This window comes from Arabidopsis thaliana, assembly GCF_000001735.4.
Source record: "Arabidopsis thaliana chromosome 1 sequence".
In the NCBI taxonomy this organism is placed as follows: domain Eukaryota; kingdom Viridiplantae; phylum Streptophyta; class Magnoliopsida; order Brassicales; family Brassicaceae; genus Arabidopsis; species Arabidopsis thaliana.
In genome coordinates, this window is record NC_003070.9 from 15,995,061 (window position 1) to 16,019,567 (window position 24,507).

The window sequence follows — 24,507 nt, forward strand, 5'->3', positions numbered from 1 at the left end:
AATATGTATATCCTATATATATCTTCTTCTTATTCATGAATAATACACAACAACAATTTATAAACCCTAGTTGTTTTACAACACGTTACCAGCACTAAACCCTTGCCAACTAAACTAACACAAAACTTTACCGTCGTATGTCTCCGATCTCATCATTTCTTTTTCTCTCCAACGTCGAGATAAGTTACCTCATATCTGTAAGCAGTCAGTTGATCATACTTTAATAGTCGTGTTTAAATATTGCATCAAAGACTTGTCTGGTTCATACTTTAGTATCGAGTATTTATTTAATCATATCGTTACATGAGATCTGTTGAGTAACGCTTGAATATCATTATAATATATTGTTTCATTATTAAAAGTATCTAAGTTATGTTGGTCAATAAAGTCATGATGTAATACTTAATTCTCATAAGGAAACAATATTACTTTACATGTTTGATTCATATAATCTTATTATATTGTGGGATCATAGATCGAGTGATACACAAATGTTTAGCATATTGAAACTGTTATTTAATTCATCACTTATGGCTTTATCACTTATAACTAGACGTTTGCAACATTGATTTTCTGTTATATACCCATACTTCAATATAGGTTATATGCATAATTGATTAACTGAATTTTGCTCTGATTGACTCATAATTTAGGATTAATAACTTAAATGACTCTCATAATTGATGGCTAACTAGAATGACTAACATTTTTAATGAAAAGACTTTTTAACCTTAATCAGTACTAAAACCATAATTTGATACTAAAAACCATATTTTGATTAAAAAAAGAAATAAAATGATTAATAAAAAGAAAGGAATAAATAAAACACATGTAAAAAACCCAAAGGAATAAAACTCAAATCGATTTGGGCTTTTCTCGATTCTCTCTTTTTCGCTTTTGCATGTCTCTTCTTCTTCTTTGATTTCAAATTGAAACCCTAGCAAATCTCCGGTGGTGGCTTCTCGATACGCCGACTTCTCTTCTCCGCTGGTGGCTTCTCGACTAGGCGACTTCTCTCTCCAGTGGTCGCTGCTTGACTTGGCGACATCTCTTCTCCGGTGGTCGCTGCTTCTTCTCACACAAAACGGCGTGAGAACTCTTCTTTAGTTCAAGCTTTTGTAGCCGCCGTAGGTTCCGGCTACACAAACAGCAGTGAAGAGTCGCGGTGGCCCGGATTCACTTCTTCGGTGGTGTAGGTAAACTATTGACCCGCCGCCACCGCTTTTGAATAAGTCCCTTTTATGGACTGAATTTCGTTTGATTGTGATGGTGATTAATATTTTTTGTTGCAGATCTGCAAATTTGTTGCAGCATTAGGGTTGTGGGTTTTCTCCTTTCTTATTTTCACATAATCGTGTTCATCGTTCGTTTTCAACTTTCTGATTTACTCCTTATCAAAAGCAGCTTCTCTGACCACAACAACAGCAGAGGTATCGACTTCGGTGTAAGTAAACTTCAGAACCTGTCACCTTTGCATTTTTTTTTTTTCATTTTTCGATTGATTAATGTGATATTTGATTCTCATAATGATAAATCCTTTTTGTTGCAGATCTTTAGCATTACTTCGGCGCTTAACAGTTGATAATTCCAATTCATAATTCTTTATAATCTAGTAAGGATTTTGGGCAATGTCATTAGAATCGTTTATTGAAAATAATTTTCTTGAGCAAGTAAAGCTTTTCAATTAGGATTTTCATAAAGAGAAATTGTTATTCTGGTAATTCAGATTATGGTGGCCAATTACGGCTGAATTTATTTTGGAAAAAATTCTCGCCTTTCTCTGAGTTTTGATATTGATTTTGTGTTGTGTTCTCACAGATTTAATCAATTTTCTGGATTATTCTGTGACAGATTTGTTATGATTTTAGTTTGCTAATCTCACAAGGCACCTAAGATCTTAAGTTATTTGCTTATGCAACCTCGCTTTTTTCTATGATTAGGAATGACGTCTTCTAGTCATACCCGCAGTTATCCACTACGCTTGTATGAAGAAGGAAAATCATCGTTGCAAAAAAGGAGTATGGCCCACAGCTGCTATGTTTTTCAAATTAGGAAGATCCATGAAGGATTAGGTGCAGATGTGGGATGAGTTGAAGAAAACTGCACTTGGTCTTTTTATAAAGTTGACTGAAAGTGGATTTATATGGGCTGCACAGAAAGTTCATTTCTTCCTAACAAATCAGTTGCAAGTCGACAACATGAATGAGATGTGGTGTTTGATTGATCGCAGGCCAATAAGATTTTCGCTCTACGAATTAGAGAACATAACGGGCCTCAATTGCGATATGTTTGACGAGTCTGACACTCGTGAAATTGATTACAAAGAATTCTGGAATGAAATGGGTATCGCAACGTCTGTTGGTCCATTGTTTATAGAGCTGGAACGTGTAATAGAGATTAGCAAGACATGGAGTTTGGAGAAGAGGATGATGGTTGGTAGACTATGTTTACTATCTGTTGGAGTACATGGGATTCATCACGGTTCTAGAGTCCCGTTGTCGAGTTCTAAAAGAGTGCTTGATCATGTTGCTTTTGAGAAGTATCCTTGGGGTCGAGTGGCTTTTGACTCTCTATTAAGGTCTGTGAAGATTGTAAAGTATGACAGAGAATCTTATGTGATTCACGGTTGTGTTCAGTCCTTGCTGGTTTGGATATATGAGAGTGTGCCTGGAATTGGAGAAGCTTGTGGGTTTAGAAAAACAACACTGACGGGTGTTCCGCTATTTGATTGGAGATCTTCTAGAAAACGTTTCAACTTTACCGCTTTCATTGAAAAGGAGAAGGCTGCCCACGGACAGGTATGTTTTGGAGAAAACGTTTCAACTTTACTGCTTTCATTGAAAAGGAGAAGGCTGCCCACGGACAGGTATGTTTTGTTTTCTAGATCAAATCTGCTACTTGTCTTTAAAAAAAATCTGTGAGTAAACTTGCACAAACGTTTTAACTTAAACTTGTAATTATATGTATGTAGGTGCGTGTGAGGCATATGATCCCTGTATCTAAAGAAAATATGTACCCAAAATGGAGTGACTCAGCTGAGAATAAGGATATGGTGCTTGACAACTTGCTTAATGACATCATCCACAACCGTTTATAACCTCATGCGTGGACACATGTGGCAGCACGACGTAAGAGGAAACAGAATTAGGGATCATCAAATGAGGATGGTGAGAGTAAAGTTATGGAGTCAAATCCTGCAGATGATGTTATAGCAGAAGTATCTAATAAGAAGCAAAGAACAGAGAAAGCTCATATAAAAGTCCTGTTTTTACCATTTCCACATTTACCATATACATAGGTCTATATTTTGACAGTGAATTAACTAACATTGTTATATGCTTCATTATAGGTCCATGAAGAGGAGAAGACAAACTTGTTGGATATTTGGAATATGTTGGAGAAAATGAATGTCACAATCAGTGACATGGACAAGAATGCGAGCAGAAGATTGGATGGGTTGGAGAAGAAAGTTGCTTGCTTAGAAGAGAGTGTAAGTAAGAAGTTTGAAGCTGTGGAGACTGATCTGAGAGTTCTTAAAGAGTCTCAGCCCCCTGTAGTATCCAATGAAGCTGCCACATCAAACAACAATGATGAATATGAGGCAAATAGTAACCAACCTGTAAGTAGATGTCAGTTTTTAATTTTACATGTTTTGCATTTTTGATTTGAATTCTGCCTTTATTAAACCGTATATGTACTGTGTTTTTTTCAGTCTTGGGTAGTAGAGGAGAAGCTAGGTTCTGTCGATGGGTTGCCTATTCAAAGAGTGGTTAAGAAGGCTGTTAATTCACTGAAGAAAAAGGAAGCTGCTACAAAGGTCCTTACTAAGAAGAAAGTTGCAAAATCTAATAAGAAGAAGACAATTGTCAATGTAGAGAAGGTAGAAAAACCAAAACCTGAAATGAAGAAGACAATTGTTAAGGTAGAGAAGGTAGATAGTCCAAAACCTGAGGAGAAGAAGTCAGTTGCAGCTCCGACAACAAAGACATTTGATGATGATGTTATGGATGTCACTGACAAGGTTATTGCAGACAATCTGAAAATAGCTTCAAGTTCTGAAGAAATATTCTCCAATCCTCTAGATTGAATGGGTAATAAGGCAATGGCTGATGCATTGAGAGCACTTCAAGAAGGACTAGAGAATCTAGACGGTGTTACTAGTAAGAGTTGATGAGTGCCACAGCTAGCGGGTTCTCAGAAATATCCGTATGTAGGAAATTCAATAGTGAAGCGCATAATCTCGGATGAACCATCGTCTTCTTCGGTACCTGAACATCTTCAACCTGTTTCTGATGACCAATTTGATAGGCTGTAGGATTGGCTCAAACCAGATTTGTAAGTGTCTATTTTTCTTCACATAGAAATGTTTTGTGCTATCATTACTCATTCTTTTCTTTTCTGCAGTGAAAAAGAAGGCATGAACACCAGCAATTTTAATGCCCGATTCTACTGGCAGATAATGACTCCAAGAAGCGATTGGCCAAAAGAAAAATATTGATGGCTGAAAGACTATGTAAGTATAGAAATATATTCTTAACAGTTTTTGCTTTCAATTGATTTAATCATGTACTGTTGGCTGGCTGAAAGTATATGTAACTATAATAATTGTTGTTTTGATTATAATGCAACACATGAGAGCTGCAATGTCATTGTTTCACCGAAGATTCAATCGTGATCCTTCAAAATATCCCAACCAGAGAATAGCTATTTTGGATCAAGATTTGATCTCCACAATGCTCAAAAGACTATAAACAGTTTCAACCGTATTATAGGTGCTTCAAATTGAGGGAGTATTATGAGGATCAAGTCAATGGTACAGCTCAATGTGACGCAGCGACAAACAAGAAATGGTTTGTTGATGTGGATCACCTATATGCCTTCCTCTTTGTCAACGTGAATCATTGGGTCGCTCTAGATATTGACTTGACAAAAAAACGGATCAATATTTATGAAAGCATCCCGAGCTTGACTTCGGATACATAAATGGCGATACAGTGCATGTTTGTGATGACAATGATTCCTGCTATGTTGAGTTCATTTGTTCCGTCAAAGCAACGTAGGAGGAGCTACTCAAAGTTGGAGTGGAAGAGGATTACAAAGGTCCCAGAGAATCTTGATGTAGGTGGTTGTGCTATCTACTCAATAAAATACATCGAATGCTTGGCGCTTGGCAAGTCATTTGATGGCTTGTGTGATGAGAACATGCAGTCACTACGGACTTGCTGTGGAGATGTTTGAGGAATTAGGCGAGAATGCTGGAACACTACACTCTGAGGTTCGTCGCAAGGCCTTCAAATTCCCTAGCCTAATGGATGAGTAGAAGCTTTGTTTCTGTTGTTTCTCAATCTATTAAGAACCATGTTTCTTCTTAGGATTTTTATTTTGTTATGTCTATGACTTTTAAGACCCATGTTTTGTCTTAAACTTTGCAGTACATGTATCTAAACCCATTTCCCTTCTCGAGATTTTTTGGTTTATATAAGCATCTAACTACAAATCAGGTTTTAGTGATGGAAATCAGTTTTTCAGACTTATAGTCATTTTCGTAACTCTAGTATCTGATTGAAAGATATTGTACAAGTTGTCATTGAAAGTGTTGGTATATAGGGATATAAACTCGTTTTCCTTTTAATGTATTGTGCTCTTGTATTGTGGTCGTTGTAGTGTTGGTTTGCATTGCATATTTCTGAAACAAAGCAAAAGCAAAAAAAAATGTATTATGCTCTTGTATTGTGGTCGTTGTAATTTTTATTTTTTTTGCTTTGTTTCAGAAATATGCAATGCAAACAGCCACGAAGAAGGTGATAAGGATTATTCTATTAGAACAGAATCATAGAAATGAAAAAACATCGTTGAGATTCAAATAACACAAACAACCAGAAAAGGAAAAAAAGTCATAAAAGACATTAAGCCTTGCATGTCTTACGATTGTGTCCAATTTGCTTGCAATTGTCACAAGTGTGTTGTTTTCTAGCCTTCTTCTTCTCCATAGCAATCTCCAATGTAGACTTAATTCTCGATTTCTTTGGTCTACCTGGTTGTTGACGAGCTTCCGGTGGTAAACATATCTTCGACACGACATTTTCGGGAACAGTTATATCAAAGTTCCTGGGCATGATGGCATTAGCATAGGACTTGCATAAATAATTCTTCTGAAAGTAAGGATGACACAATGATATCCGAGAAAGTTTTCATTTTTCAGCAGCTGCAATCGCGTGGGCACATGGGATCTTTTCTAGATCAAACCTGCGACACGAACATATCTTGTCTTTCAAATTAACAACATGCAGAGATGCTCCAAACATAACTTGTACTTGATTTGCATCTATGTCTTGCACAATTAGCAATTTGGCATACTCTACACGACTCTACAGAAAATACATTGTCATTAGTTAGCTATAATCACCAATATACGGATGTATATAAATTGTGTTTGTATTACAAATGAAACCTGCAAGATCTTCTCTACTCCACGAGGAAGATATGTAGACAAATTCAATGCATCATTCCTTCAGTTGTACAATAGGAAGGCTACTCGCGGGTGACATGACCTTATTCATTGAATCTGCAATGTTACTTGTAAGCAAGTTGTACCTATCACCAGGGAAATGCAAACGAGTCCACAAACGTACATCAGCTCTTTGAAGCTAAGCATGAAGAGCAGGATTCAAACCTAAAATCTGATCAAATATCCTTTCAAAATTGACTAATCTGTAAGCGTTTGCTGCCTTCTTTGCCAAACCAAATGCATCCCAACCTTTAAAGCAAACTAATATATTCTTGTGCAAGTGGTATGTACAGATTCCCGGCTAGACTTAGGATAAACTATCATTATTGCTTTTTTAATGGATTGGTGCTTGTCAGAAATAATGGCGAGACTATCATCATCTGGAATCACACTGCTGAGTTGTCTAAAAAACCATTCCCATGAGGCATCATTTTCAGTATCAACCACGGCAAAAGCAATCAGGTATATCTGAAAATTACCATCTTGAGTTGTTACTGTAAGAAGTGTCCCTAAGTATTATCCTTGTAAAAAAGTACCGTCAACAACCACCACTTTCCTCATGAAAGGGAATCCTAAAATACTTGCACCAAACGCAAGAAACAAGTACTTAAATCGCTGAGTTTCATCCACTTCAAGTCGCGTGAAGGTTTCAGGATTTTCCCTCCATAACATGTACAAGTATACCGGAAGTTGCTCGTAACCACTTTCTAGTGTACCCCTAACCATTTCTCGGGCAGATCTTAGTGTCTGATAAGCCTTCGAGTAATCCATCTATCAAAATGTATTGACTTTAGTGATTAGTTGGTTGATAACAAGGTGTGATTAATAAACAAAGAAAGCCAAGAAATTGGAAATCGTACCTTGATTTGAAACCGTTTAGTCAATACTTTGGTAACATGCATTGGGAGAACCTTAGGTCCAATTCCACCAACGTAATTCTTAGAGAGCAATCCAAGTATTTCGTGAGTAGCTTGTCGGGAACGTGATGAGCGTTTAGTAATAGAACATGTATGTTCCGAAACATACACTCTCACTTGAAACTTTGGATACTCGTCAACTAGTGTTGCTCGCACTCTCCACCAACATCCCTTAATCCAACACATGACAAAATATAATTTAGGAGTCGATTTCGAAACATCAAAATCAAATTTCTGTAACACAGTAAGTATCTTCAAACGTGTCTCCAAGTGATCTTTCGTTTCAAAACATTGACCAACGGCCAATCCCAATGACGATAGTTCTAAGGTCGCGTATGTAGCATCTCCTTTATCTTCTTCTATGTATACGCTTAAACTCCTCTTCCTGCTTGGTACTTTAGTTTTATCTTCTTCTTCTGGTGGAATCCCATAGAGGCTAAAGTTCTCATCATCAAAATCTGTTCCGTCGGAATCATCACAGTAATCAAATCTACTCTCGTCATCTTCACTATCTTCAACTACTTCAGATTTTTGTCCTTCAACAACGTTTTTAGTGAGGGTGTATACGTCAACGTTTTCAATGTTTTCTTCGACAATACCGTATACATCAACAGCTTTTGTCTTCGGCAAATCGCTGATATCTAAACCATCAATGATTTCCTCTTTTGATTCATCTAGATCTTTCTCTTTTAATTCAACACAAAGTCGAACAGTAGCATTCTTCGTTTGCCCCAAATAAGACTGAAACTGTCTATTATTACCAATGATTACAGGTGGAGTATCTGCTGGTAATTGCTTTGATTTCGAGATCTTGTAACTCAAACTAACTTCAAATACACTTTTCTTGACATTGTAATCCTCATACACCATTTGGATGAAATCATCATAACTGGTTTGACTATTACCTTCAAGTACACGACAACCTTTTGTACTATCAACGACAAAAAGCTATCTCGTTTTCTCATAGACCCATTTACCACACATGAGAATTACTTGATCCATACCAAAGAGGGAATCGAATTGATATCAAAGAAGAATAGAAACAAGTGAAGCAACTAAGATATCGAATAGGTAGAAAAATAATGGATTGTATTGAAAATAGATTTGGTAGGCGTTACATAAGAAGAAAAAGAAAACGACAATGGCAGTTTTTTTGCTTGAAAACCCTAGGAGGATATACTTTGACTCATAATTGGATATTTAATGCATTAAATTCAAATATGGCAATATTTTGAAAAAATCTGCCGGCTAATAAAAGTCTGTCGTAACGTTTAAAAAACAAAAAAAAATGAATCAAACCGGATTTAACATATAACAAAAAATTTTGAAATTTTAAAAACAAATATGTCAAAAAGATTCTGTTATTACTAAAAAGGTTATTCTAGTCATAAACAAATCGGCCAGAACATTGACATGAGTAAATCTGTTATGCTTTGACACTGAAAAAGAAAACTGTTATTACTAGGGGGGTTATTGAAGGTAGGATTTTAATTGAATATGAAAGAATTTAGAATTCTATTTAAATCTAGTGTTATTCAATTGACTGGTTTTAGAATTCTATTAAATTCTACTGTTATTCAATTTGTTGATTTTAGAATTCTTTTAAATTCTACTGTTATTCAACATTAAAATTGTTTTATTAGCAATGTGATTTGATTAGAATTTAAAAGAAATCAAAGACAAAAACATGAAGAAACAAATCCCAGCTATTATGGTGTGATTTGGATAGAATTTGTCAAATACATTAAAATCTTTTACTTTTCTATTCATTTTAATTCTTTTAAATTCAATTATCTATTCATTTTAATTCTTTTAAAAAACAAATCTGTTATCACTACGTGACTGTCTAGTAATTTTATTTTTTAACAAAAAAATCTGTTGTAAAACACCAGATTTGTTAACAAATTAATTAAATCTGTGATCACACAAAACAACTCTGTCATGACTATATAACATTTTTCCGGGTTAACAAATCTATTATAACACAACAGATTTTTGGTTACAAATAGAAAATATGTTGCTACAATAAGGAAAAATTTGCGGTATGGAAAACAAATCAGTGACACATTTGGTTTCAACATTCTTAATTTTGAAATTTAAAAACAAATCGGTGGAGACTATATGAAACAAATCAGTCACGGTAAAAGAATATGAACAAAAAAATCTGGCGTAACATAACATAGTAAAGTTTGTGGTACAAAACAAGTCTATTGTAAAAAATCTGTGGTTGACCAAAAAATCTGTGATCTTAAACAAATCCGTCGCAACAAGAGCCACAGATTTACCAAAAATGACTATGGCATTTTCGTAAATAAATGTGGTTTTATTGCCATGCTGGAATTAAATAGTAATGACATTTCTGTAATATTGTTTTTCTACAAAGGAAAACAGGGATATTTTAGGTATAATTATTACTCATATAACTCATATTTTTAGCATTTATTTTTGGTCATTATGTATAAAATATGGTTCAATCTAGTAATTTTCCCATTGATTAATATACTTTGTTAGTGATGGGACCTTATCACGTCCAAGTATCGTTCTAAAATTTATACTGCTTTATAATTGAGTTTGTTATATTCTCTGTTTTCAAAACATTAAATCCATACTTCGACAAACGTTTTAATAATTATTCAGTTTACTTTCTTTGATTTGGTATAGTCGTTGAATTATCGATTATAATTATTTGGTTTAATTAGATTGGTTAGTATATTATTGCATATGGATTTAATATGACGAGATCGGTTAATTGTACTATTCGATTAGAGATAATATATTATTTTATTGTTATATCTTCTATGCATCATCGTTTGATTATTGTCACACATCAGAACTACATATTTATTATTAGGATATTTCGTTGACTTAGTTCTTTGGTTTATGTTCCTCGTTTGAAAACTTGTGGCATAATTAATTAGATATCATTATTCTCGTTGTTTCTGGTTTGTTATGTTAATATATGATTCGTTGATTCATGCTTAGTAGTGAAATGTATGTTGCTGTTTTTATTTAATGCTTTGTAGCTAATCATATGTTGATGTTATTTTAATAACCGATTATTACTTTTGTTTAATCACATGTAGTATATTGATTAATTTTTGAAAAATCATCGATTATTTAATCACACTTCTATATTTTCAGCAAAATGTCAAATCTCACGAGAGTTACGTTTGAGGCCCTTGATATTTCTGGGAAGAATTATTTATCTTGGGTATTGGATGTTGAGATGCACCTAATTTTTGAGGAACTTGGGGATACAATTATCGAAGGAATTGAAGCAAGCAGCCAAATCAAAGCAAAGGTTATGATTTACCTTTGCCATCAGCTTCATGAAGACATTAAGAATAAATACTTAACTTTACAAGTTTGTAAGCCCATTTAGGGCACTTTGGAGGGAGTAGGCACTTTTTTGGGGGTTTTCTACTGTTCGACAAAAATCAATACCATACTACCCCTGCTTACGTCAGCTGATGCGCTAACCATGGTTAACAAAGCTTTAATCACAGCCGTTCATTTGTTTTGGAGAGAGAATCAATCTGGCGGCTATTATTAAGAGTTAGAGACGAGTTGTTGTTCTGTGGATAGCGCCGACAATCTCGTTATTTTTTTGCTCCCCAGAAGGAAACATGAGCGAGGAGGTAAAATCTAAAAATGTATTGCGGTTATTAAATCTGATGATTGTTGTGAATTCGTGTTGATGGTTGTAAAATGTTATTGTATATAGGTTTTAATGGAGAGTTATTGTATGGTCATTTGCGGGGAATGGGAATGCTCGGATATTCAAGAATGGTGTTTTGAAATTAACAAAATTCTAATGTCTAGAATTGTTCCAATTACTGCAGGGATGAATCTTTCTGCTTTGGAAGATATTGTTTAGAAAGAATTCATGAATAAAGATTTGACATTAGGAACCCCAAGGTTTAGTTATTTACCGTTCTTTTCATGGATTACACGACGGGAAGAAGACACCTCCGATATTAATTACTAGTGAAGTTGGTTTGAAGTTCTTCATTGAGATGTTTGGGAGGAACAAGGGTTTAAACTTGTTTGTTACTTTCAGCGGAATGATTGAAATAGGAAATCCTTGTTAGAAAATTGTTAGAGAAGAAGAAGTTGCTGGTTTATCTGTAATGAAGAGTAAGAAAAGAGCAATTTCCTCATCATGTGAAGGACTTGCAAGAAGTGATGATGACTTTTGATGGGAAGCACCAACTGCTGGTTCCAAAGCCCCAAAGATTCCGACAACTCAGGATGATGACGCTGTTATAGCGAAAGTTGAAGTACAAATAGCCATGTATAACAGACGCGATGAACAATTACATAGCAGTGGCAGCGAGAGGAAAAGTAGAACTAGTGGAAGTAGTGATGAATATGAAGATTTATTTGGGGATAGTGAGGAAGTGGTCGAAGATGGAGAAAATGTAGATGAAGTTGCTCCGACAGGTTTTGATATCGAATTTTGGGGTCACTTTTTGGATGATGAGTTAGCTGGTTCTAATGCACCTGAGATCATGTGTAGTGTACGAGTGCCTAGAACTCAAGAAGATAAAGATTGCAATGATGGCAGAGGTAGTAGTACTGACTCCGAAACAAGATTGGTATTTACAAAGGAAGGGTATATGCAAGTAAACAAGATTGCCAAATAAGCTTAGCTATCCACGCTATAAAGGAGCAATTTTACTTTAAGCAGTCTCGTACCAAGCGACATTACTTTTTGATAACTTGTGCTGATGAAACTGTCAGTGGAGAATAATGTCCCATGAGATGAAGACGTGTGGTTACTACTAGATAAGGAAGGGTGATTTAGAGCACACATGCAACATTGAAACAAGGAGACAGTACATGAAGATGGCGACTTCAAGAGTTATAGCATCAATCTATAAAGCCAAGTACAGTAAGTTCTCTGAAGGGACTGTACCTTTGGATATGCAACAAATGGTACATCGTATGGGACGTGTTGGAAAGCAAAAGAGAAGGCTGTGGAAAAGGTGTTTGGTACTGATGATGACTCATACAAGTCCCTTGCAGCGTATTTGTATGTTTTAAAAGTTTCAAATCCTAGTACACTTATAGATATCAAAACAGAGACTGAAGAAAATGGATTTCGCAGGTTCTTGTATATGTTTTTGGCATTTGGTGCATCTATTGATGGGTTTCGATATCTTCGTAGGGTTATTGTAGTTGATGGTACGCATTTGACTGGTAAATATAAAGAAGTGTTATTGACAGCCAGTGGATAAGATGCCAACTTTCAGGTTTTCCCTCTTGCATTTGCTGTAGTCGATAGTGAGAATGATGAATCTTGGACATGGTTCTTTCAGAAGCTTGAGCGTATTATTGCAGACAGCAAATCTCTGTCAATAATTTCTGACCGACACCCATCTATCTACATAGCTAAGAAGAATGTTTTCCCTCTAGCTCACCATGGGGCGTGCATAGTACACCTAGCAAGGAATGTTAATGTTAAATTCCATAACAAGGGGCTTGCTAATCCGGTAAAGAACGCAGGCTATGCCTATACTGTTAAACAGTTCAATGATATTTATTCTCAGATAAGCATGAAGAACAGTGAGTGTGCTTCATATCTTGAGAGGTTGAAAACAGGGCATTGGACAAGGGTCTATTTCCAAGGTGAACGATATAATCTAATGACAAGCAACATTTCAGAAACTCTGAACAGTGCATTAAGGAAAGGTCGTGGATCCCCTATACTGGAATTGTTAAGGTTCATAAGGGCTATGTTAACAAGATGGTTTAGTTCAAGAAGAAAGAAGTCTATAGAGCATACAGGTTTAGTAACTCCAGAAGTAGATAAAGTTTTGACGAAAAACCTTGCCAAAGTGAGAGGAAGCAAAATTGGAAAGGTTAGCACTTGGAGTTATAAAATTGTTGGGATGTTCAATGGAAAGCATCAAGTATGTCTTGATCGTAGACAATGCACCTGCAAGGAGTACAATAAGTTAAAAATTCCATGTGGGCATGCTATGTTGGCAGCTACAAGTGTTGGTCAGTCATATGGATCATTAATCGCAGATTTTTACAAGACAACAGCTTGGAGAGCAACTTACAAGGGTGTTATAAACTCTGAACTCAACTTGGAAGATGTTGACGTTCCAAATGAAATTGGAAGTCAAACTATCTTCCCACCAAGGACAAGAAGGCCGTTTGGGAGGCCAAAAATGCTACGTATCAAATCCATTGGCGAATATCCGGTTCGTATTTGTAGGAGTCCCATTTTTTTTACTTAATCTTTATTCCGTATTTAATTTTTAATTTTATGTTGTTTAACAGAAATCAAAGAGTGTGAAGGTGAAAATTAACAGGTGTGGCAGATGCAAAAAGACTGGACACAACAGGACAAGCTGTACTAATCCAATCTGAAGATGTTTTGAAATCCGATATATTGATAGAACGATGACCATTTTATTCTTGTTTTTGTGTTTGGAAATGGTTATTTTTGGATAAAATATGTTGTATTCTACTTTCTAATTTTAATTTCGACTTATTACATATAAATCTAGCAAGGTAATATATTAGCAAATTACAGATAATGATGAAAAACATGGACAGGTACAGGTGGATAAGATATAAATAAGGTGGGACTGAATTGTTATCCGTTAATAATGAAAGAAAATAGGAAATATTAAACATTAAATAAGGAAGTTACTAATTATTGGACAATAAAAAGTTTCATTGACTTAATTAAGTAAACCGTTGAAAAAAATCAAACTAGGGGAATAGAAGTTATCAATAATTGAAGGAAAACGTCGATTTGGTGAAAAGGTTTTTCAATGAGTATTTAAAGGGAAACATCCCCTCTTATAAAACTTAACTCCTTTCGATTATATACTCGAAGACTCGGCCCCAACTAATATCTTGGTTGGTAAGTAATTTAATCATGGTAATTGTTTAGTAATTTAGGAAACGCAAACATATTATAGAAACCAAACTATATTTACTTATAAATTAATTGATTTTAATTGTGCAGATATACTTGGGGCGATTGTAGATGTTGGCAGTTTGAGGAATGATTCTGGCAACGTTGAAGACGTTAATGGTTACACACTTCGGTTCAAGATCATGGATCGCTAGTAAGTAAAATAACTTTATATTGTTTATATAAAATTGTCTGCATAAATTTGTATACAAGATTGTGATCATACTTATTGCAACAGCAAAGAGGTATTGTTGTGTGAAGCTCTTGGGCAGACAGCTATTGACTTTGAAAAAAACTTTCGATTGTATGGAAAGACAAATAGGATTGTTGCACTAGGGTGGTGGAAGGTTTTGAAGTCAAATGGGTGGCCAAATGGAGCGAGATTGTGAGCCATGGATCCATATCAAAAGTGTTTCCTAATCTAGAGATTCCTGAAGTTGAAGAAATTAAAATGGTTATAGATTGATGGTTTATTCATGAAATTATATTCTTTTTTTTTGTAATAATTTCTGATTTAATGTTTAGCATGAAATATTTATATTAATATTTGGTTTAAATAAAAATTTCTTTATTCAAAATATTTTTTAATTTTATTTTTTTACTGTTTAGATTGTCAATTCGTTATATCAATCTACTTACATGATATTAATTTCGTTATATATAATTTCATGAAATTATTAGTTATAAAATAAACTGTCCATCACAACACATCCACAATTTATCAGAAATTTCTATTTAAAATTTAAAATCATAAAGTACATATACATAGACCCCTAATCGAAAAACGTTTATACAGTTGAATTTAGGAATCAGTCATCAAAATCTTAAGTTATTAAACAAACTATCCATAACAACATATCCACATAGAGTTACATAATTTATCCCTATAATTTAATGGTGTTCGTAAATAGTAAAGGCTATCTAGTCAAATCAAATTAAACATATACGTAAACCTAGACTCTAAGCCATATACCTTAATGACTATACATTAAACCCTAAACCCTAAACCTTAAACCCTAAACACTCAACTCCTAACACTTAACCCTAAACACTATAACCTAAACCCCAAACTCTATACACCATTCCCTAAACCCTAAACCTAAATGCATAACCCAAATAACTATAACATCACACTAAACATATTCCTAACTCTAGCCTCTCGTGCAAATACCATAAACTGTATACCCTAAAGACTATACAATTAACCCTAAACACTAAATCTTAAACCTTAAACACTATACACTAAACCCTAAATCCCAATCCTAAACCATATTCTTAATATGATGTTACATAGTTGTGAATGACATATTTTAATTAAATTCGTTATATCAAAAACAATTTAATGAATCAGTCATCAAAATCTTAAGCTATTAAACACATTATCCATAACTACATATCCACAGAGAGTTACATAATTTATCCCTATAATTCAATGGTGTTCGTAAATAGTAAAGGCTATATAGTCAAATCAAAATAAACATATACCTAAACCTAGACTCTAATCCATCTACCTTAATAAATATTCAATAAACCCTAAACCCAAAACATTAAACCCTAAACACTCAACTCTTAACACTTAACCCTAAACACTATAACCTAAACCCCAAACTCTATACACTATACCCTAAATCCTAAACCTAAATGCATAACCTAAATAACTATAACATTACACTAAACATATTCCTAACCCTAGCCTCTAATGCAAATACCATAAACAGTATACACTAAACCCTAAACACTAAACCTTAAACCCAAAACATTTAACCCCAAACTCTATACACTACACCCTAAACCCTAATCCTAAATGCATAACCCAAATAACTATAACATTACACTTAACCCTAAACCTTAACATCTAAACCCTAAAAAAAAGTTGCTAAACATTAAACACTAACACTAATATTTAAACACTAAACACCAAACCCTAAACACCAATCCCTAAACATTAAACACTAACACTAATATTTAAACACTAAACACCAAACCCTAAACACCAATCCCTAAACATTAAACCCTAAACCCTAAACCCTATAACCAAAAATATAATTCCTAAATAAACTTTCCCTAAACCCTAAACCCTAAAAAATAAATAAACTAACAATACTTACCACTAAACCAATTAATCATTATTAAATATAAACATTATCACCTATCGTTAGTATTATGGTATCCATCATAACAAAGCCATGTGGTTAGAGAAACCAAAAATAATTCCCTTATATATTAGGGCATATATTGTTCAACTATACATATCAACGTGGTCATATACTTAGGCGGAAATTTTCCCCAAAAAAAAATAAAATAAATTATAAATAAGTAAAGGTGCGACTAGGTGTCATATGCTCCAAAACCTTAAGGATCTATACTATGGTTCCTAAAATAGTTTGTGAGAAAGGTCTGCATGCATTGCCCTGTTCCAAGCAATAATCTCAATCGATTTATCCGTAGTAGGAGACAACAAACTTCTGGACAGATGGCCGAACTAACTTGTAGTCAATAGCTGGAATCAATCGTTGGGTTACAAAAAAGGTAAGAGCTGATGCTGTCTTTATAAAAGAGTAAAACGTACGTTTATAAATATTTTAAAATCTGTTTTTATACATGTAGGGGCCGTCAACAAACTTCCACATGCCTGCAGGCATTCTTGCAAAAATTGTTAGCTATATAGCTGAAGGTGGGATTGGTAAGTTAAAGAATTGGATTTTATCCGGGAGGGAGGAAATGGTAGAAGTATTTTCACCAGACTGCCTGAAATCGGTAAGGTTGGACAAAACTAGAGATTTTGTATATTGGTCCAGCCTTGATAGTGTTTACAATATATATTTTTTTGGAAATGTGTAAAGGCAAAAAATCCTTATGCCTTGTATGTTCGAAGCCTAGTTTCGGCTTTCCTATTTCTTGACATAGAAGAGGCAATTGAGCTCGCCGCATATGCTAAAGAAGTCTACCCACTGGCGTAATTATTATACATTATGTTGAAGAGTTTAGCTGGAAATGAGGACCACGAAGTTTACTCGAATTTTAAAAAGAGATACAATTACTAAGAAGCAGAGGGATTTTGTGAAACGTTGAAGTTCCACATAAAAACGTTGCCTCCAAATCGGTTTGGAACGTATAGTGAGACGTGGTGTTTCACCGACAACCCAATGTGTTGGGAATCTGAAACAACCCGACCCATTTTTTTTTTAAAAAAATATAATGAAATATTCCCATAAATATCTAATTAAACCGCAAGTCAAAAATACTATTTTATGAATAAATAAATAATTCGTCCAACAAAACCAAGAATAACTAACAATCCTAACCGGGTTCCAATAACCAAAAACACCAAAAATAAAACAAACGAGTTCCTAGATCATCCTCTCTTCCTTGCCATGATTCCACGATCACACTTTATCTTTACCTGCATCAACAACACAATGAGATGCGTAAGTATTATCATAAATACTTAGTGAGGCGATCCTCCCATCTACGAGCTATACACACAAGCAAATAAAAAGGTATAATCACGAATACAATACAAACAAACCAGTCATTGAACAATTCACCCAAAACACATCCACCACACCTACATATCATCACACAAAACAAATCACACAACCCAATCGCTCAGATAAGCTCATGGTCACGCACTCACCTTAACAAATTGATTCTAATAGCAATTAAACCCAGGAGAGTCTCTCCTTGCGTCTGAAACAATCCAGAAACGTCCTACAACAAGTTCACAACCAAAAGCAACCTTGAAGCAAACTGGACAGGAAAAACCAGAAACAAGCAGTCTCAAAGACGAAACCCTAAAATACAAACAGACGAGACCACGATCTCAGTTTCAATCTCCGCTGGTCCTAATTCGCGTCTGAGAAAACGTGTCTCACGAAACTGCAAATAACTCAACCAATTTTAATCCAAATCCAATTCTGTAAACTGAAGAATAACGATAAAGGACTTGGGAATAACTCTACCAAATTTCGTTACCTTTTACCACGATTTGATATGACGAAACTGATTTCTCCCAAACCCTAACGATTCTGCTCCTTCTCCTTTTCTCTCTTTTTCTCCTTTATAAAACGAAAAGTGGCTAACCAAAGCCCTAATTTCGAGTTTCCTTCTTTTATAGGCATACTCTAGGGTTTCCAATTAACCCAACCAATTAAACCGGATGATTTAAAAACAAACCCTAACCGATTTTCCGGTTCACGGGCGTTACAATTCTCCCCCACTAACATAGATTCGTCCTCGAATCTAGCTTCACCCTTCCACTCCGAGGAACTCCGTGCAACCATCACTACAGTCCGCACTCCCTCCAACCAGACCCCCTCTAGGTCTCTCTATCCAGTCGATATACTCACGATTTACTAGTCATTGTTGCTCACAACTCACTCTCCACTCTCGGACCGCAATCTTCGAGCATAAACCGTCACTCTCAGGCCTCGGCCTACGGTATCTCGGGTATCACACATATTATCTTCCCCACTCAAAGTCAAACCCTGAGTTGTGTTGGCTCACTCTCAGCCACAAAGTCATCGAGTTACGACACTTGGAGAAAATAATACCACAAAACTCGCTCTCGGGTCGTCACCCTAAAGCGTGCTCTCGGATCGTCACCCGAAGCCACCGTACCCCTCGTACTCTAAAGACACCATGTCCCTCGAGTTACCGGTACCTCAGGAGCATACCCCGCTCCTCACGAGTCGTTGGGACCCTCATGTCCCTCGAGCAACAATACTAAACGCTTCCGAGCATATCTCCAGACTCTCTCATGGATTCGCGTAAGACACCTCTATGCCTCACCATCCATCATATCCCCTCGAAAACATCCTTATGACCAACTCCCGGCCATCTCGTAAACACACCTTTCTCTTAGGTTGTTTACTCAAACTTTCCGAAAATAGACAAGTCCTTTCTAGGAAACTTTCCATTTTTGGAAACCGCACAACACAATCTTAAATAAGACAACTCAAGTCAAATCCAAGAAAAAATACTCATCTTATTAATCATCAACTGTCATGATCGTTACAACTCCAAACGAAAATACAAATGAAAGAGAAATAAGAACAACAACTCAAAAGCTCAAAAACTCAACAACACTGAAACTGGAAACCAAGGAAAGGCAAACTCATGCAGCAACCTGCTTCTCGAACCACTTCTTGAACCTTGCCTTCATCCTCGCCTCTGGCTCCCAAGTCTCCTCTGTCACACCATCGCAGTCCCACAGGACTTTGATCAAAGGAATCTTCTTCCGCCGAAGTTCCTTGATCCTCCTCTCGAGAACCCTCACTGGTCTCGCCTCCAAAGTCATGTTGGGCTGAAGATCCTCTGGAATCTTAGCCAACACCTCATCATCCTTGTGAAGACACTTCCTCAGCATCGACACATGAAAGACCTTGTGAAACGCACGCATAACATCAGGCAACTCTAACCTGTATGCCACTGGTCCCACCCTCTCAACAATCCTGAACGGACCCATGTACCTCGGACTCAACTTAGTCTCTGAGATAGACCTGTTCGGACCTCGCAACATGGCCATCTTAAGATACACTCTGTCCCCAACCTCAAACTCAAGCTCTCTCCTCCTCTTGTCAGCATAACTCCGCTGTCGATCCTGAGCTTCCTTCATGTTCAGCTTAAGAACCCGGATCCTCTCTATGGTCTCCTGAACATAATCTGCACCATATATGCTCCTCTCCCCCACTTGGGTCCAGCATAACGGTGTCCTGCATGGCCTCCCGTACAACGCCTCAAAAGGAGCCATCCCAATACTCGCCTGATAGCTATTGTTATAAGCAAACTCTACAAGACTCAAGTGATCCGCCCAATGACCTCCCCAATCCTAGACACACATCCGCAACATATCCTCAAGCGTCTGAATAGTCCTCTCAGATTGCCCATCTCTCTGTGGATGATAAGCCGTGCTCATCTGCACCTTAGTACCCATCTCTGCCTGAAAGGCTCTCCAAAATCCAGAAGTAAACTTGGAATCCCTGTCTGACACAATACTCACAGGTACTCCATGCAACTTCACGATCTCGTTCACATATTTCTTAGCCAACACCGCCGCTCCATCGGTTTTTCTGATGGCCAGAAAATGTGCTGACTTAGTCAAACGGTCCACGATCACCCAAATAGCATCTTTGGTTCGCGACACAAGCAACCCAACCACAAAATCCATCGTGATAAAATCCCACTTCCACTCAGGAATGGGTAAACTCTGCAACATGCCACCTGGCACCTGATGCTCAGCCTTAACTAACTGGCAAACATTGCAGTCTGCAACCCAATTAGCTACATCCCTCTTCATCCCTACCCACTGATAGTACCGCTTGAGGTCTCGGTACATCTTAGTCGCTCCTGGATGAATGGAAAACATGCTCGCATGAGCCTCACTCAAGATCTCCCGTCGCAACTCCTCATCCTTAGGCACACAAACTCGCTCATGCACAAGGATAGTCCCATTAGCTGCAAACTGATACTCAGAGCCCTCTACCTTAGAAGCCGCAATCAACCCCTCATCCTTCTCCTGAGCCAACCGAACTCTAGTCAGAAGATCTGCTCGATCCACGAGTTCCAATCCCAATGGCTCTCGTGCCACAGCACACAACCGCAAAGCACCAATCTCACTCACCAAGGCCTCAACACTCTGCCCTGGAGCCGCGCCCACGCGCTTACGGCTCAACGCGTCTGCAACCACATTAGCCTTACCAGGATGGTAAGCTATCTCCAGATCATAATCAGCCACCAGCTCCATCCATCGCCTCTGCCTCAGGTTCAGCTCTGGCTGAGTGAAGATATACTTCAAACTCTTATGATCCGTGAACACCTGCACTTTCCCACCATAAAGATAAGACCTCCAAATCTTCAAGGCAAAGATTACTGCAGCCATCTCCAAATCGTGAGTAGGATAGTTGCCCTCATGCTTCCTCAACTGTCGTGATGCATAAGCAATAACCTTCCCACGCTGCATTAAAACACAACCCAAACCAACTCTCGAGGCATCAGTATACACCATGTAAGGCTGTCCATGCTCTGGCAATGCTAACACTGGTGTACTCGTCAACATCTCCTTCAGGCTCACGAAACCCTCCTTGCACTCCGGTGACCACACAAAAGGAACATCCTTCCCTGTCAGCTTAGTCATCGACTGTGCCATACTCGCAAACCCCTTGACGAACCTCCTGTAATACCCTGCCAACCCAAGAAAACTCCTGATCTCAGTGGCATTCGTCGGTCTAGGCCAATCTCTGATAGCCTCAATCTTCTCTGAATCCACTGAAACTCCCTCTGCAGAAACAATGTGACCCAGAAAACCCATTTCTCTCTGCCAGAAACTGCACTTACTCAACTTAGCGAACAACTTCTACTCCCGCAGCTTCTCCATCACTCTCCTCAGATGTACCTCATGCTCCTCAGGACTCTTAGAATACACCAGAATGTCATCAATAAAGATGATCACAAACTCATCCAAAAACTCCTGGAACACGCTGTTCATCAACCTCATGAACACTGCAGGTGCATTAGTCAACCCGAAAGGCATCACCACGAACTTAAAATGTCCATATCTCGTCCTGAAAGCAGTCTTGCGAACATCTGCCTCCGCTATCGGGATCTGGTGATAACCCGACGTCAAATCGATTTTGGAGAAACAAGTAGCACCCCTCAACTGATCCAACAACTCATCGATCCTTGGCAAAGGGTACTTGTTCTTCACAGTGACCTGGTTCAACCCTCGGTAGTCAATACATAAGCGGAAACTCCTGTCCTTCTTCTTCACAAATAACACCGGCGCTCCCCAAGGTGAAGTACTAGGACGAATGAATCCCTTACCCAATAAATCCTCTAGCTGCTTCTTTAGCTCTGCCATCTCTGCTGGAGCCATCCTGTAGGGTGCCTTAGACAACGCCGCTGTCCCTGGTTCCAACTCAATCATGAAAGGATCAGACCGTGATGGTGGTAATCCCTGCAACGATTGAAACACATCCTCGAACTCCTGAACAACCCGAATGCCTCGCAGCCCTTCTCGATCATTTTCTCTGCCTGCACTGCTGAGATGACGAGACTCCCTGAGATACGTCTCACTCCCTGATAAACCAACCTTCCCTCTGGCCGCTCAAAAGAAACTCTCCCACGGTGGCAGTCAAGATGTACTCTGTAATGATCCAACCAATCCATTCCCAGAATAACATCATACAACTCTACAGGGCTGATAATCAAATCTGCTGGCATTGACTCCCTTGCAATCTGAATATCTACACCCTTCGCTCTCTCCAGAACCGCTAGAAACTGCCCTCCAGCAACCTTGACGTGGAGATGTCCCCTCTCCCTGCAGTGGTAGCACTCCCTCGTCTCAGCTCGCTGCGTGCAACCCGCCACCTTGTGGTCAAGGCTCCCACAAGAAAAACATCCTGCACGACCACCCTGGCCAGCTCTGGAAGGATGATCCCACTTCCTCTTCTGCCCCTGCGCAGGCTTGCTGCCCTTGCTAGGTGCCACCTGCTGCTGAGTCTTCTTCGGTTGTACCGCTGGACTCACTCCCACCTCCTGCCTCTGAAGGTCCTCCTCTACCTCCTGTCTCCACCAGTGCCGCCTTCGTGGCGTACCCTCAAATCCGGTCGAAGTCCCCTCAAGAACCTCCTCATCTGGGCCTGGTCATCCTCCATGCCCCGACCCGCATACACCAAGAGTCGGTTAAACTCCCGGTCATACTCCCGAACCGACCGCTCACCCTGTGTCAGCTCAAGAAAACGCGCCTCCATACGGTCGAGCGCCTCCGGCAGAAAGTACTTGGCATTAAACTCAGCCACGAAATCTGCCCAAGACATATCCGCCTGCCTCCTCCTGGCAGTCACACTCCGCCACCACAAATGTGCATCCCCCTCTAGAAAATGCACTGCTAGATCTACCCGATACTCCGCCGAGCATCTGCTCGAACCGAAGTTCCGCTCAACCCGCGACCTCCAACTGTCGGCCTCCTCAGGACTAGTACCACCAGAAAAATAACCGGTGCCAATCCTCTGCAACTGCTCCATCATCCTCAAATAAGATGGAACCTCCTCAGCAACCACAGCCCGCTGCTGCACCTCCGCCACTCGTGGCGCAACTGGAGCCTCCACTGGTACCACACCTGGTAACCGCTCCAACAACTGCCTCAACAGGCCCGCCAAACCAACCTCTGGAATCTGGGCTCCTCCGGCTGCAGCACCCATCAATCCTGGGCCCTCAGCACCAACGGCATACACACCGGTACCGACACTAGCTCCACCAGCCCCCACTCCGGCTGCACCAGCTATATCGGCACCAAGACCGTTTCTAACCCCGGGCTCCACAAACTCAGGCTGCGAACCCACACTCTGCTCAACTGTGGCACTGTGGCCATCACTCTCGCCGGTACCCTCGAGGACTCGTCCCCTACCGCGACCACGACCACGACCACGAACTCTAGCTCCTCTAACCATCTGCGCTACTCAAGAACAAATGGCTAAGAAACTAAAACAAACGAATATATTACAAACAACTTACCGTGGAATCTCATTTAAGGCTCGGAGAAGATGATGCTAGGACTCCAACAACACACAATTGACTAAACACTCCATAATCAATCCTCAATATGCTAACACCCTATCTCATCCCACATCAATCAACAGGAAAATAATTCATCAATTAATTTTTCTACACATCCTAGAACCGTAATCGCTCTGATACCAAATTGAAACAACCCGACCTATTTTTTTTTTTTTTAAAAATATAATTAAATATTCCCATAAATATCTAATTAAACCGCAAGTCAAAAATACTATTTTATGAATAAATAAATAATTCGTCCAACAAAACCAAGAATAACTAACAATCCTAACCGGGTTCCAATAACCAAAAACACCAAAAATAAAATAAACGAGTTCCTAGATCATCCTCTCTTCCTTGCCATGATTCCACGATCACACTTTATCGTTACCTGCATCAACAACACAATGAGATGCGTAAGTATTATCATAAATACTTAGTCAGGCGATCCTCCCATCTACGAGCTATACACACAAGCAAATAAAAAGGTATAATCACGAATACAATACAAACAAACCAGTCATTGAACAATTCACCCAAAACACATCCACCACACCTATATATCATCACACAAAACAAATCACACAACC

At 38.2% G+C, this 24,507-nt stretch overlaps 5 pseudogenes across 5 annotated transcripts; 3 read left to right on the forward strand and 2 right to left on the reverse strand.

Moving 5' to 3' along the window:
* Window positions 1-1,956: 1,956 nt before the first annotated feature.
* Window positions 1,957-5,320, forward strand: AT1G42590 (annotated as a pseudogene; the record flags this gene model as incomplete). The annotated part of the gene is made up of 1 exon: window positions 1,957-5,320.
* Window positions 5,321-5,906: 586 nt separating this feature from the next.
* On the reverse strand, window positions 5,907-8,427 carry AT1G42595 (annotated as a pseudogene; the record flags this gene model as incomplete). The annotated part of the gene is made up of 1 exon: window positions 5,907-8,427.
* A 2,728-nt stretch (window positions 8,428-11,155) lies between these two features.
* Window positions 11,156-13,633, forward strand: AT1G42600 (annotated as a pseudogene; the record flags this gene model as incomplete). Its single annotated transcript has 1 exon — window positions 11,156-13,633.
* Window positions 13,634-16,759: 3,126 nt separating this feature from the next.
* AT1G42602 lies at window positions 16,760-17,446 on the forward strand (annotated as a pseudogene; the record flags this gene model as incomplete). Its single annotated transcript has 1 exon — window positions 16,760-17,446.
* A 1,990-nt stretch (window positions 17,447-19,436) lies between these two features.
* Window positions 19,437-23,811, reverse strand: AT1G42605 (annotated as a pseudogene; the record flags this gene model as incomplete). The annotated part of the gene is made up of 1 exon: window positions 19,437-23,811.
* Between the last annotated feature and the right edge of the window lie 696 nt (window positions 23,812-24,507).